The sequence below is a fragment of the Diadema setosum genome, chromosome 20 (assembly GCF_964275005.1).
Source record: "Diadema setosum chromosome 20, eeDiaSeto1, whole genome shotgun sequence".
Classification (NCBI taxonomy): domain Eukaryota; kingdom Metazoa; phylum Echinodermata; class Echinoidea; order Diadematoida; family Diadematidae; genus Diadema; species Diadema setosum.
The window spans coordinates 18,016,421-18,028,846 of record NC_092704.1 but is presented as its reverse complement, the minus strand read 5'-3'; the positions used below and the strand labels follow the sequence as shown (position 1 = coordinate 18,028,846).

The window sequence follows — 12,426 nt, the reverse complement described above, 5'->3', positions numbered from 1 at the left end:
CCCCCACTAGAAATGTTGCTATGGCGACTGGTATGCCTCCGCCATAATGCATGATTCTCCTAATAGGTCTATAGTAAATGTATGTGGACAATGTGTTATTACATTTTCACAAAATTGGCAAAATATTGAAATGACATGTTTGTCACAAATGTGTTGAATGTTCACCTTCCTTGACCTATGTTTAATTGGATGAATGGGAGAGCATGTATTTGGGGATTTTAAGACTTTTACTTGACTTTGACCCTTTCATAAATTTATGCATTGAGTAATTTTCAAGGTATGGAGAAAAAGTGCAATTTCTGTATTGAAATAGTAAATTGTTACCATTTTCATCTGGCCTTTGACTCTTGCCCTTTGACCCTAAAATTCATAAGAGAATCACTGTCAGGCAGAACATGCATAAACATGTACTAAGTTTCAAGATAACTTGAGCCACTTCCGAGATATGGAGGAAGAAGTACAGTTCAGCACTTTCACTTGATCTTTGACCTTTTGGGCAAAAAAAAAAAAAACTTCCCAGAGAATCTCTATTGGGATATACATGCATGCAACAAGTTAAAAAAAAAAAACCCTGCAGACATTGCATATGAGGGAAATAGTAAAATTTTGAAGTTTGCCCTTGGCCTTTGACCCCATGAACCCAAAATTCCCTAGATAATCACTGCCACTCAGTACATGCATATATAGCTTCATGTTCCATGGTGATACCTTGAACCATTTCCAAGATATGGAGAAAAAAGTGAAATTTTAACATTTCTACTTGACCTTTTGAACTTTGACCTCATGACCTCAAACTTTCATCAGAGAATTCTAATTGGGTAATACATGTATACACTAAGTTTCAAGAAAATATCTTCAGGCACTGGATAAATATGGGGGAAATAGTGAAATTTTGAGCATTTGACTTTGACCTTGAGCATGTGCACCCAAAAGTTGATAGGTACAACTTCACCCCCTAATACACATACATGCCAAGTTCCATTAGGATACCTCAAAATGTTTTTCAGTTACGCTGTCCACAAAATTCATTACGGACGGACGGACGGACTACCCGAAAACATAATGCCTCCAGCACCACTTCGTGGTGGAGCCATAAAAATACTTTTGTGCACAGCATACCATAAACACTCATGTATTGTTTAAGGCACATCTGACTTGGACATTGGGCAGAAAACAACAAAACAAAACACAGACACAGGTACTCAGGTACTCAGGTACACTGATAGTGTTTTCTCAATGAAACAGTTATAATTCTGTCAAGATTTTGACATTCGACACATTTATCTCCATTTTACATGTTTTACATGTTACACACGCTAACAGAAAATGAAACACACACACACACAACTTAATTTTTTTCTGTGAATCAATTACTGATACTCTACGATTAATTTATCTGACACTCATGAAATTTGCATTAGTTATCAGTGAGCAAAGTTGATTGCAGTTTCATTCTGGGCAAAAGAAAAAAAAAAAAGATTACAGTACACATGAAGATTTTTCTTTCAGCAATCAGATTTTGATCATTTCTAGACTTAAAGAAAAATCCAGTGCAATGGAGATTGTTAACTTTGTTGTTTAACTGCCCTGATGACAATGTCATGCTACTTTCTTTTGGAAAAAAAAAAAACAGGAAGAGTTTACAAAGATTTTTGCCACATGGTGGCCATATGCATACTGTCCATCGTTTATGCTCATGCATACATGTGGTATCACCAGGTAGGAACTTCATTGTGTGTGTGGCTGTGTCTGGCTGTGTGGTGGTACATGTACGGTACTTTATATACAATGTTCAGTAGCGTCACCCTGCATCGCAGATATCACACATGCTGCAAGTGTACCGGCAGTGGGTTGAGTTACAGCTTGGACATATTCTACTGATGATCACAGGTGCATACACAATTGTCAATACAGACAATACATTGGCTTCTCGCAATAAGGCTTGTACACATTGGCCCGAATTCTCAAAGCTGGAATAACTATTCCGCTGAATAGTTATTCCGGGGAATAAGTTATTCCACCTTTGAAAATAGATTCCGGGGAATAAATCGCGTCATTTTACGTCACGAGGGCCTGATTTGCATAAGAGGCGTAATAAATCGGCAGAATAAGCGGTGTAATAAAGTTATTCCACCTTTGAGAATTCGGGCCATTGTGTGTAGTACAAGTGAGCGGGGATTTGCTTGCATTCATGTTTAAGGTGCAACCGCGACTTTTGATAATTTTCACGACAAAAAAAGGTGTCTTATACAATAGTGAGTGTTTACAGTATCTAACATATCATCTCATGTCTTATGATCTTTTAATTTTTATGATTTATTATTATTATCATTTCTTTAATTCATTGGTTAATATGACTTTAAGATAGTATGGTTGCAATTTCAGTCTGGTCACTCATGCATGAAGTCAGTGTGATCAGTCTGTAAACTGTTGGACTATATCTCTATTTATTACTGAAGGTCATATTTCTAAATGAAACTTGGTAGAGTACAACTGTAATAATAATAGCCTGTACAAGACTCAAACTATGCATTTTGCACATGAATGTGAACATATGCTTGCATCAAAATTAAACAAAAGACCCGAGGGTCTCGTCCTCACCTGGGCACAATGTACTGTAAGTTCACCTTCCATGCATTCTTGCAGACTACTGAGAAAATTGTCAACCTGGGGGTGAGGGGACAGCTTTGAGGGCTTCTATGGGGAGCCATAGTGTCCATTTACATATCACTCCATTACACTGGTATGAGTTATCTTTGTTTTGCTTTTATTTCTTCATCGTTTATATCTCATGTGAGTGTTTAGTTATGCCTCAGCCATATTTCTCCGTATCTTGGAAATGGTTCAAGGTATCTTCATGGAACATACTATATAAGCATGTACTGACTGGCAGTGATTATCTAGGGAATTTTGGGTTCATGGGGTCAAAGGTCAAGGGCAACACTTCAAAATGTTACTATTTCCCTCATATTTATGCACTGCCTGCAGGATTATTTTTTTAAAATTTGGTGTATGCATGTATAACCCAACAGAGATTCTCTGGGAAGTTGGGTTTTTTTTTTTTTTGCCAAAAAGGTCAAAGGTCAAAATAAGATCAAGTGAAAGTGCTGAACTTTACTTTTTCCTCCATATCTCGGAAGTGGCTCAAGTTATCTTGAAACTTAGTACCTATGTGACCTGCTACAACAAAAGGATCCTAAAGTCGCTGACGGCTGAGCTGAGAAAATCGAGATTGAATACGCACCATCAAAATTGGTCAAAACAGTCGGATTTCTGTTTTTGGCATAATTTTGTAGTCTCATGTTTTGTCTATCATCTGCCAAAATTTCAAAGCTAAATGATCAAAGGAAAGCCAAGAAATCAGTGTTTTTCTGGACGATTTTCTGACTCTCAATGTAAGAGAAACATGTCCGAAGATTTGGATTTACCGCCGTAGCTAGACTCCGCCCCTAGCAACGAGGGAGTGATCTTATTGGTCAGAGCGTGGCATCCTGATTACTGATTGGTCGTGCGTAGACCACTGGCACTAAGCTTGAATGAACATTGCGGAGGTCGCTAGGAGCATGCCTTCTATTGTAAAGCGGTGAAAACTGATAGCGTCGGAAGGAAAACTTTGAAGGCGTTTTTCTCGAAACTCTGATTTCCTCAACCACTTGACATGCGCTGATAAAATCATTGATATCTCCGCAACCGAGTACTCTTATGAGTTGTGCTATATATGAAATTAAAGAAGAAGAGTAAGGGAATAACGTCGGATCCTTTTGTTGTAGCGGGTCACATATTTATGCATGTTCTGCCGGACAGTGATTCTCCTATGAATTTTAGGGTCAAAGGTCAAGGGTCAAAGGCCAGATGAAAATGGTAACAATTTACCATTTCAATACAGAAATTGCACTTTTTCTCCATACCTTGAAAATTGCTTAATGCATAAACTTATGAAAGGGTCAAAGTCAAGTAAAAGTCCTGAAATCTCCAAATGCATGCTCTCCCATTCATCCAATTAAACATAGGTCAAGGAAGGTGAACATTCAACACATTTGTGACAAACATGTCATTTTGATATTTTGCCAATTTTGTGAAAATGTAATCACACATTGTCCACATGTACTACAGACCTATTAAGAGAATCATGCATTATGGCGGAGGCATACCTTTGACCCCATAGCGACATTTCCAGTTTTGTTTTGTTTTGTTTCTTTTCGTAGCCTTCTACTCAATTGTCACTTTTTTTTACTTACATGTTCTTCGCATATATTGTTATTGCTTGCTCTATCAATTAATTACTTATTTCTTGCGAAGTTGTTAACTCTCCCCTACTGAATGTTTGTTTTTTTTGTACTTCAGTTTGGTTAAACCCCTTTGAAAAAGGTGTGTTTGTGTGTTTCTTAATGTGTCTGTATGTGTGTACTTCATCTTTGTTTTACTTCACTCTTTTTTGCCTTGTTTCATCAATTTTGTAATTACAGTTTTTTCTTATGAGGGAACTGCAAACTATGAGCTCTGCTTTTTAGCAGTCCCCTCCATTTCCTACCATTTTCTTTCTGCACTTGTCTTGAAATTTAAAAAATTAACAAAATTGTACCGTTGTTAATTGTTTTTCATAACATGTGGAGCCACGTCCCACCCTTCAACTATTGAAGTAGGTGTACCTCAAGGGTCAATTCTTGGTCCCCTTTTATTTTCAATTTATGTCAACGGTCTACCTGAGTGTACTTCAGAAGGTGTTATAGATATGTAGACTGACGATACGACCCTCACTGTCAGTGCTAACGCAGGGAATAATTTTCCTTCTCAAAATTGAATAGCAATTTTTGTCGATGGACATACATTTTCAACAAAATGGTATACAAATCTATGTAATGAAACTGCTATGCAAATTACGTTTTGTATAGCAGTCATACCAAAATGCACAGCAAATTGCTATGCGATACCAGGAAAATTATTCCCTGTGATGACACAGCAGTTCTAGAAGAAAAGATAACTGTTGCACTAAACAAAGTAATGGGATGGATTAAGGAAAATCGTCTTGTCCTTAACACTGACAAAACTTCTGTCATGATTATCGGTTCCCGTGCTAATCTTGGGAAAATTGAAAATTTCAGTATTTCATTAAATGGTAGTCTGATTGAAAGAGTTCAGTTCACCAAATGTTTATGTGTTTTAATAGATGAAGAACTAAAATGGTCTAAACAAATCGAAAATGTATGTAAACGTACCCAGAAAAGTGTCTACATGATAAAGAGAGTGAAGGCCTTTTTGCCCCAACAATTCTTAAAATTACTTTATAACAGTCTAGTGTTACAATTTGATTACTGTTCTGTTGTTTGGTCAAACAGATTTCAATCCCATACAATTAAGCTACAAAAAATTCAAAAGAGGGCAGGACGAATAATATTGGACAAAACATATGACACACCGTCGGCTGATTTATTCAAAAGTCTTAAATGGATGACACTAGACAAACGTTTCGAGTTCAGTCGTGTTATGATGATATATAAATGTGTTCATCACTTAGCACCTTCATACCTTCAGGTATACTTAGATAAGCCTAGTGATGTACAATGTCATGAACATCTCTCTCTCTGTTCTGCCATGGACGTCACTGTCCGTTGGCTATCACTGATGCAGTAAGCCTCCTCCAGCTCCCTCTATTGTCGCACGAATGCATCAATGTGGATGCTCTCTCGCAAGCTATCCCAGCCACTGTGGAAAGGAAAGTGAGTCGTTGTTGTCCACGTGATCTCTTTCCGTTTACAAATCCAGTCAGGACTAGATGTTCCGCTTCCCTCTTCCTCACGACATGACCAAAAACTGCATCTGGCGTTTCCTGATGGTCGAGAGCAGTTCACGTTCAGCCAACACCATTTCTAGTACTTCTGTGTTTGATTTTCCCTCTGTCCATGATATTCTCAACATTCTCCTGTAGCACCACATCTCAAAACTTTCTATTCTGTGTCTCATCGCACTGTTACATGACGTGTAAGTGACCATGTCTCTGCACCGTATGTCATAGCTGACCATATGTATGTCTTCAAGACCGTTTCCTTGTAGCGATGGACAATTTGCGGTTCGTCATCACCTTGTGCATGTTCTGAAACGTTGTCTTTCCAATGCCGATTCTACACTTGATTTCTTGTTCTGAGCGGCTGTCTGAAGTCACCAGGCTACCGAGGTAATTGAAAGATGACACCTGCTTCAGCTCTTGTCCATTTATCATTATCGAACATCAAGGTGGCTGCGCAGTTTTGCTGAAGACCATGGTTATCAATTTAATCGACAGTCCCTTTTCCTCGCTTGCTCTGGAGACAAAATTCATCAATCTCTACAGTTTCTCTGCACTGTCAGCTAGGATCACCATGTCATCGGCGTACCTCATGTTTGTGAGTTGACTGCCCCCGATTGCAAAGCCAGGTAATTCGTCCAACTGTCGCATAATTGACTCTGTGTATAAGTTGAACATGTATGGCGAACCGACACATCCTTGTCGCACATCTCGCTCAATATCCTGCCAATCACCAACTTCTCCATCATGCTGCACCGCGGCTGATTGCCTCCAGTACAGGTCTGCCAACAACCTTCATCTTTGTCATCAATGTCTAGCTCGTTGAGTGTCTTGAACAATTCTTCATGTTCAACCTTATCAAACGCCTTCGTGTAGTCGATAAAACATACATACATATGTTGCTGCTTCTCTATAGCTCTTTCTGCCAAGCAGTGCATGACGAAGATCGCATTCTGTGTTCCTCTGGCTGGAACAAATCCATATTGCTGCTGCGAAATCTCATTGCATGTTCGACCTCTGATCCGGTTTATCAGCAAACTAACAAGTATCTTAAATGGCTCATCAAACTGATGGTTTGGTGTTCCTCACATTTGGTGGTTCCTGCTTTCTTCGGTAGAGCTATAAAGATTGATCTGCACCAGTCGTCTGGTATACGTCCTTCCCGATATACTGTGTTCATCATCTCTGTGACTGTGTCAAGGATTTCGTCTTCAGATGCTTGTAGCATCTCAACCAGTATACTATCCGGTCCTGCCGCTTTTCCGGAAGCGCTCTTCCATATCGTGTTTCTGAATTTATCTTTGGTAAATTCCAGCAACCGACACTCTCCTGCATTGTCATCCCCATATGTAGGCTGCGGACCCCTATTGTCAGCGAATAATTGGCCCATGTACTCTTTCCATCTGTCTGATATTGCTGTTTTTTCCATCAAAATTTCACCACTGGTATCTCGTAGGCAACCGCCGGCAGCTGACTTTTTCCACTTTCCAGTCACTTTCTGGATGGAGCTGTGCATGTCGTTATACTTCTTCTCTTCTTCCAGTTTCTGGATGTGATCACATTGTGCGTTCAAAAATTCCTCCTTTGCCCTTCGGCACTCGTATTGCACTTCCCGGTCCAGCTGTTTGTACAGCACAGCATCTTGATTTTTTTGCTTTTCTTCTCTGATCCATTAGTTGAAGGATATCGACGGTCATCCATTTCTGCTTTGCCTGTCTCGGCTGCTCAGGTACTACGTGTACCTCTTCTGCTGCCTGTACCAATGCTTCTGTCAGCCTCATGTTCAATATCTCAGCTTCATCTGATGCCGACTCCTTGTTCAGCAGTTCTCCCACAAGCTTTCTATATTGATCAGCTACCGCCGGGTCCGTTCTTAGTAGATCAAACCGACGTCTTGGCTTTTGAGATGGATTCCTCTTCGCAGGCCGGTTGATCTTTAACCGCAGATTGCAAATCACTGGAACATGATCACTCCCGCAGTTTGCCCCAGGGTACGTCTTCGTTGCTGTAATCCAGCTATGAAAACGATGGTTGATGGTGATATAATCTATCTGGTTACGCACTCCATCTCCAGGACTGCACCATGTGTAGAGGCTTCCAGCTTCAATCTCTTCATCTCCAGAACGTTTGCAAGTTTTTCCTGACTGATACAGTGATCTCACGTTCCACGTGCCTATTCTCTTTTCCGATTTTAGCTGCATGGTAGTTTGAAGACAATCGAGGGAGTCTCGTGCTGTTGACGACTCAGCACTACCGAGTCCGTTGTCTCGAATAGCATTAGTACATATGTATTCATTATTGCATCATTAATTCTCATAGCAATTTAAGATGGTGGTTTTCCGTTGCCTTCCGAATCGCAGTGGCTGCTAACTAGCCTGGTCCTGCCAGTCGATAGGAGTTATCCTGCGTCTCCACGACACTTCGCCTGCCAGGGTGACATTATATACCGTAGGTCTGGTCATTTCACACCCGCCATACAATGTCAGCCGACTCCTGCTGCCAAGCCGACTCAGGCAATCAATTTTACAGCCAGAGGATGCCCTCGACTCCGTGCCAGCGTGGTATTAATCAGGACCACGGACCCTAGATGGGATGCAGACGATGGTACTGCTGAAGAGCCCACGTAGCTCCTTAGACGAAGGTCGGACGGAGTCCTTAATCAACTCGCGTGCCAACGTGCTGTGACTGTCGGTGTGCATTAAACAATTGACGTCACAATTAATATTGCGTGCTTATTATTGTTTTACTACTCACAGTTCCTTAACTCTTATGACGTCACAATGAGATGTGTTGACTGGTTATGCAAGCGTTGTACAATATGTATACGTTTCCATATGCCTGTTACCATCCTGATGAAAAACAGTGTTGTGATGTCCTTTCCTTATCTCCGGTGATGTCACAATTGTGGATTGCGTCACAGCTGGCGGGTTACGCGTGCTTTGTGTGCGTTTCCACAGCACAAGTGCCTGTCCACATACAGATACTGGATAAACGTGGCTCAGAGTTCAACAGAAAGAAATGCATTGTTATAGGAGACAGGTGTAGGGGTTGCTACAGGGGACAGGCGCAGTGAAGATAACAGGAAGATGCGTAAAATCGTCACACACACGGATACCAGAATATAGTTCAAAGTTCAGTAGAGCGACGTGCAACTTCCGCGTCAATCCAATGACGTCACAATGAACTCAGTTAATATTGCGTGCTTCTGCTGGTGACGCACTCAGGGCATGCGCGAAGTTTGTTATGAATTTACGCGATAACAGTCATAGAGCTAGGACCAAAAGATGACGAAAATTCAAGCATAAAACATGTAACTTACGAAAATGAGACAGGATACACTTGCAGTCATTGATTCCTTGTTGAAGAGGATCACTTCCACTTTCCAAAGATATAAAGAATGACTGCACAGATCCAGTATATGGCAATAAAAAGATCAGGAGTATGTGAGCTCGATCTGCACACGTCCGTCCTCAATGTACATACTAGCATGAACATCACACAAGGCTAATAGACAGTGGAAGTCTACATGTGCCAAGATTTCGCTCTGATTGTCACAAGTGCAGCCCAATCGTATCTTCTCTACTTGAATGGAACAGGCTGCATTATTCAAATAGATCAGCTTCTTCCATATATTCATTTAAGAGATTGTTTAAGCAAAGTTATTTGTAAGTAACACACCAAATTTATTCTGGGCTAGTTAATCATTCCTGTATGATAGCGTTTTAATTGTTATTTCGGCATTCTTGTGAGCTCTTGTTGTGGCATAATTAACATACACTGTATTTTTTATGTTACTTTGCAATGTACAGTACGTATCTATATGTTATCTTCTGTATATATGTTTGCTATTTAATGTACATATGTTCATCAATATTATTCAGGGCTCCATGGAAGACCAGTATTTATTGATGAATGGGCTACCCTGACCAAAGTTTAGAAATAAATAAATGTTGTACCATTAGTATATATTTATCATTTATTCAGGCGGGTGGCTGTCTGTCCAAATTCATGTGAAATGCAGTGTGGTTCCAAAACAATGTCTGTATAGTCATCATGTGAGTATGTGTGGTGAGCAGAACTGCTGTGGTGTTGCAATCTGTGGAAAAGGTTTGGATAACTTTTTTTCCCCCACATGTAAACTGCTGTTCTTTTTAGCCAGATACTGTGCTAGTAATCAGACAGCAAAGCTGGGCAAGTAATCTGAACTGCAAGCTCACACGTGGAATCACCCTTGAAGGCAAGTTTTACCCCCGACGGTGATTGTTTCTTCAAAGCTCACCCTTGACGGCCCAGTAAATTTAGTATGACTTGGCTTTCAGATGTTTAGGGGTATACTCAGGGATATAATCAGGACCTCCCAGCACATCACCCTTAAAGATAATATAAAGTTTTGGTATTACCTCAAAAGTTTCCCTGAATTTCCTTGTCTTAGTTTGTGTTTCAGGTTAAAGTACCTTTCATATAACTAACACTGTGAGACTTACTCGCCCCAAAGTGCTCTCATGTCTTAGTAATCATGCAGTAATGGTTTCGTACCAGAGCCACCGCCGTATGGCGGCGAGGTAGTACACGTATTGTACGAAACCATTATTGCATGATAACTGCGACCAGCAGCATGCAGCCCCATACGCATACTGAGTAGCTAACTGCGACCAGCAGCCCCATACGCATAGCTAAATGGGGCTTCGCATTGTAGCTTACAGGATCATGACAGATTTAGTATCGCGGGTAAATATCAACTTAAAATCCAACAAGGAAAAGTAGAAATTACGCGGTGCGTAAAATATGTCCCCGCCGGAAGTAGCATTTAGTAGCAAAATGTACAATATAGGTAAAAAGATCAAGGTCAAAGGTGAAAGAAGTCAAGGGTCAAAATTCTATGTAGAAGTTTTGAAGCCCTCACCTAGTGCCATCACATAAAGCAAACGGAATCGAAATCGGGTTAGAAATGACGAAGGAGTAGCATTTTGTAGCCAATGTACAATATAGGTAAAAAAATCAAGGTCAAAGGTCAAAGAAGTCAAAGGTCAAAGAAGTCAAAGGTCAAAATTCTGTGTAGAAGTTTTGAAGCCCTCACCTAGTGCCATGACATAAAGCAAACGGAATCGAAATCGGGTTAGAAATGGCGAAGGAGTAGCATTTGGTAGCAAAATGTACAATACAGGTCAAAAATCAAGGTCAAAGGTCAAAGAAGTCAAAGGTCAAAATTCTGTGTAGAAGTTTTGAAGCCCTCACCTAGTGCCATCACTTAAAGCAAACGGAATCGAAATCGGGTTACAAATGGCGAAGGAGTAGCATTTGGTAGCAAAAAAGTACAATATAGGTAAAAAATCAAGGTCAAAGGTCAAAGAAGTCAAAGGTCAAAATTCCGTGTAGAAGTTTTGAAGCCCTCACCTAGTGCCATCACATGAAGCAAACGGAATTGAAATCGGGTTACAAATGGCGAAGGAGTAGGGCAATTCCGCAGTTAGGTGGACATGACATGGATAAAAGAAATGTGCCTCTTTATCTTACCCTTTAATCTAGGTATCAACTAATGCCATGGATATTCACCAATCATTAGGGTCTTTCAAATTCAGTAGATTTTATTTTTCGTATTCATTTGATTTTGTGAGATCTAAAACCATCATTTAAAATGTACATGTGGGACTGGGGACGCTGAAATTCACTTAAATGCAAATTACAGTGGGTTCCTTTGAAATTTTTTCCTCAAAGTTTTGCTAAAGGGTAAAAGATGAATACATTTAAATACTCCAGAAGTCATGTGACATTTTGTCAATTTCAAAAGGGTGAAATGACCTGCGGAATTACTCCAGACAAATGTAACGTTACTAACCGTAACGTTACTAACCATGCTTTTGGAGGTCTAGCTAAAAAATTATTGGTCGAACTGGTAAAAAAATTTGCATGAACATTTGTCATGATGCAATAACTGAAATTAATGCAACACTTTGTTTGAAGTAACTTGAATTTTTGCACACTTTTTGTTACAAGACATTGATTTTTTTGTCATGTCCTTTTTTCGTAACGTTACTAACCAGCCCTTTAAGTTGCTATAGCAATTCTAATATTTCTTGGATTGTGTTCATTCTTTTCTGTATCATAAACCTGGGAAGGATGAACATGTTTTTGACATAATTTTGACTTGAAGTGAATAAATGGTAATTTAGTGGTAAAAACAAATATCTAAATTTGTTCAAATGTAACGTTACTAACCGCGGAATTGCCCAGTAGCATTTTGTAGCAAAAAAGTACAATATAGGTCAAAAATCAAGGTCAAAGGTCAAAGAAGTCAAAGGTCAAAATTCTGTGTAGAAGTTTTGAAGCCCTCACCTAGTGCCATCATATAAAGCAAACGGAATCGAAATCGGGTTACAAATGGCGAAGGAGTAGCATTTTGAAGCAAAATGTACAATATAGGTCAAAGGTCAAGGTCAAAGGTCACAACTGAAATTCTGTATAGAAGTTTCAAAGCTCCTATGTAGTGCTATCATATAAAGCAAACAGAATCAAAATCGGTTTGAACATTTTGATCACACACGGACGCACGGACACACGGACGCACGGACGGACACACGGACGCACGGACGGACACACGGACACACACACGTACGGAGCCCGTTTCATAGTCCCCTGCTCGAACT

The 12,426-nt window shown here is 40.0% G+C and overlaps 1 protein-coding gene across 1 annotated transcript in view; it reads right to left on the bottom strand.

The window, feature by feature from the left end:
* The window catches only part of LOC140243753 (uncharacterized), a 44,282-nt gene that overhangs the window by 17,443 nt on the left and 14,413 nt on the right, over positions 1-12,426 (bottom strand). The window lies entirely within an intron of this gene.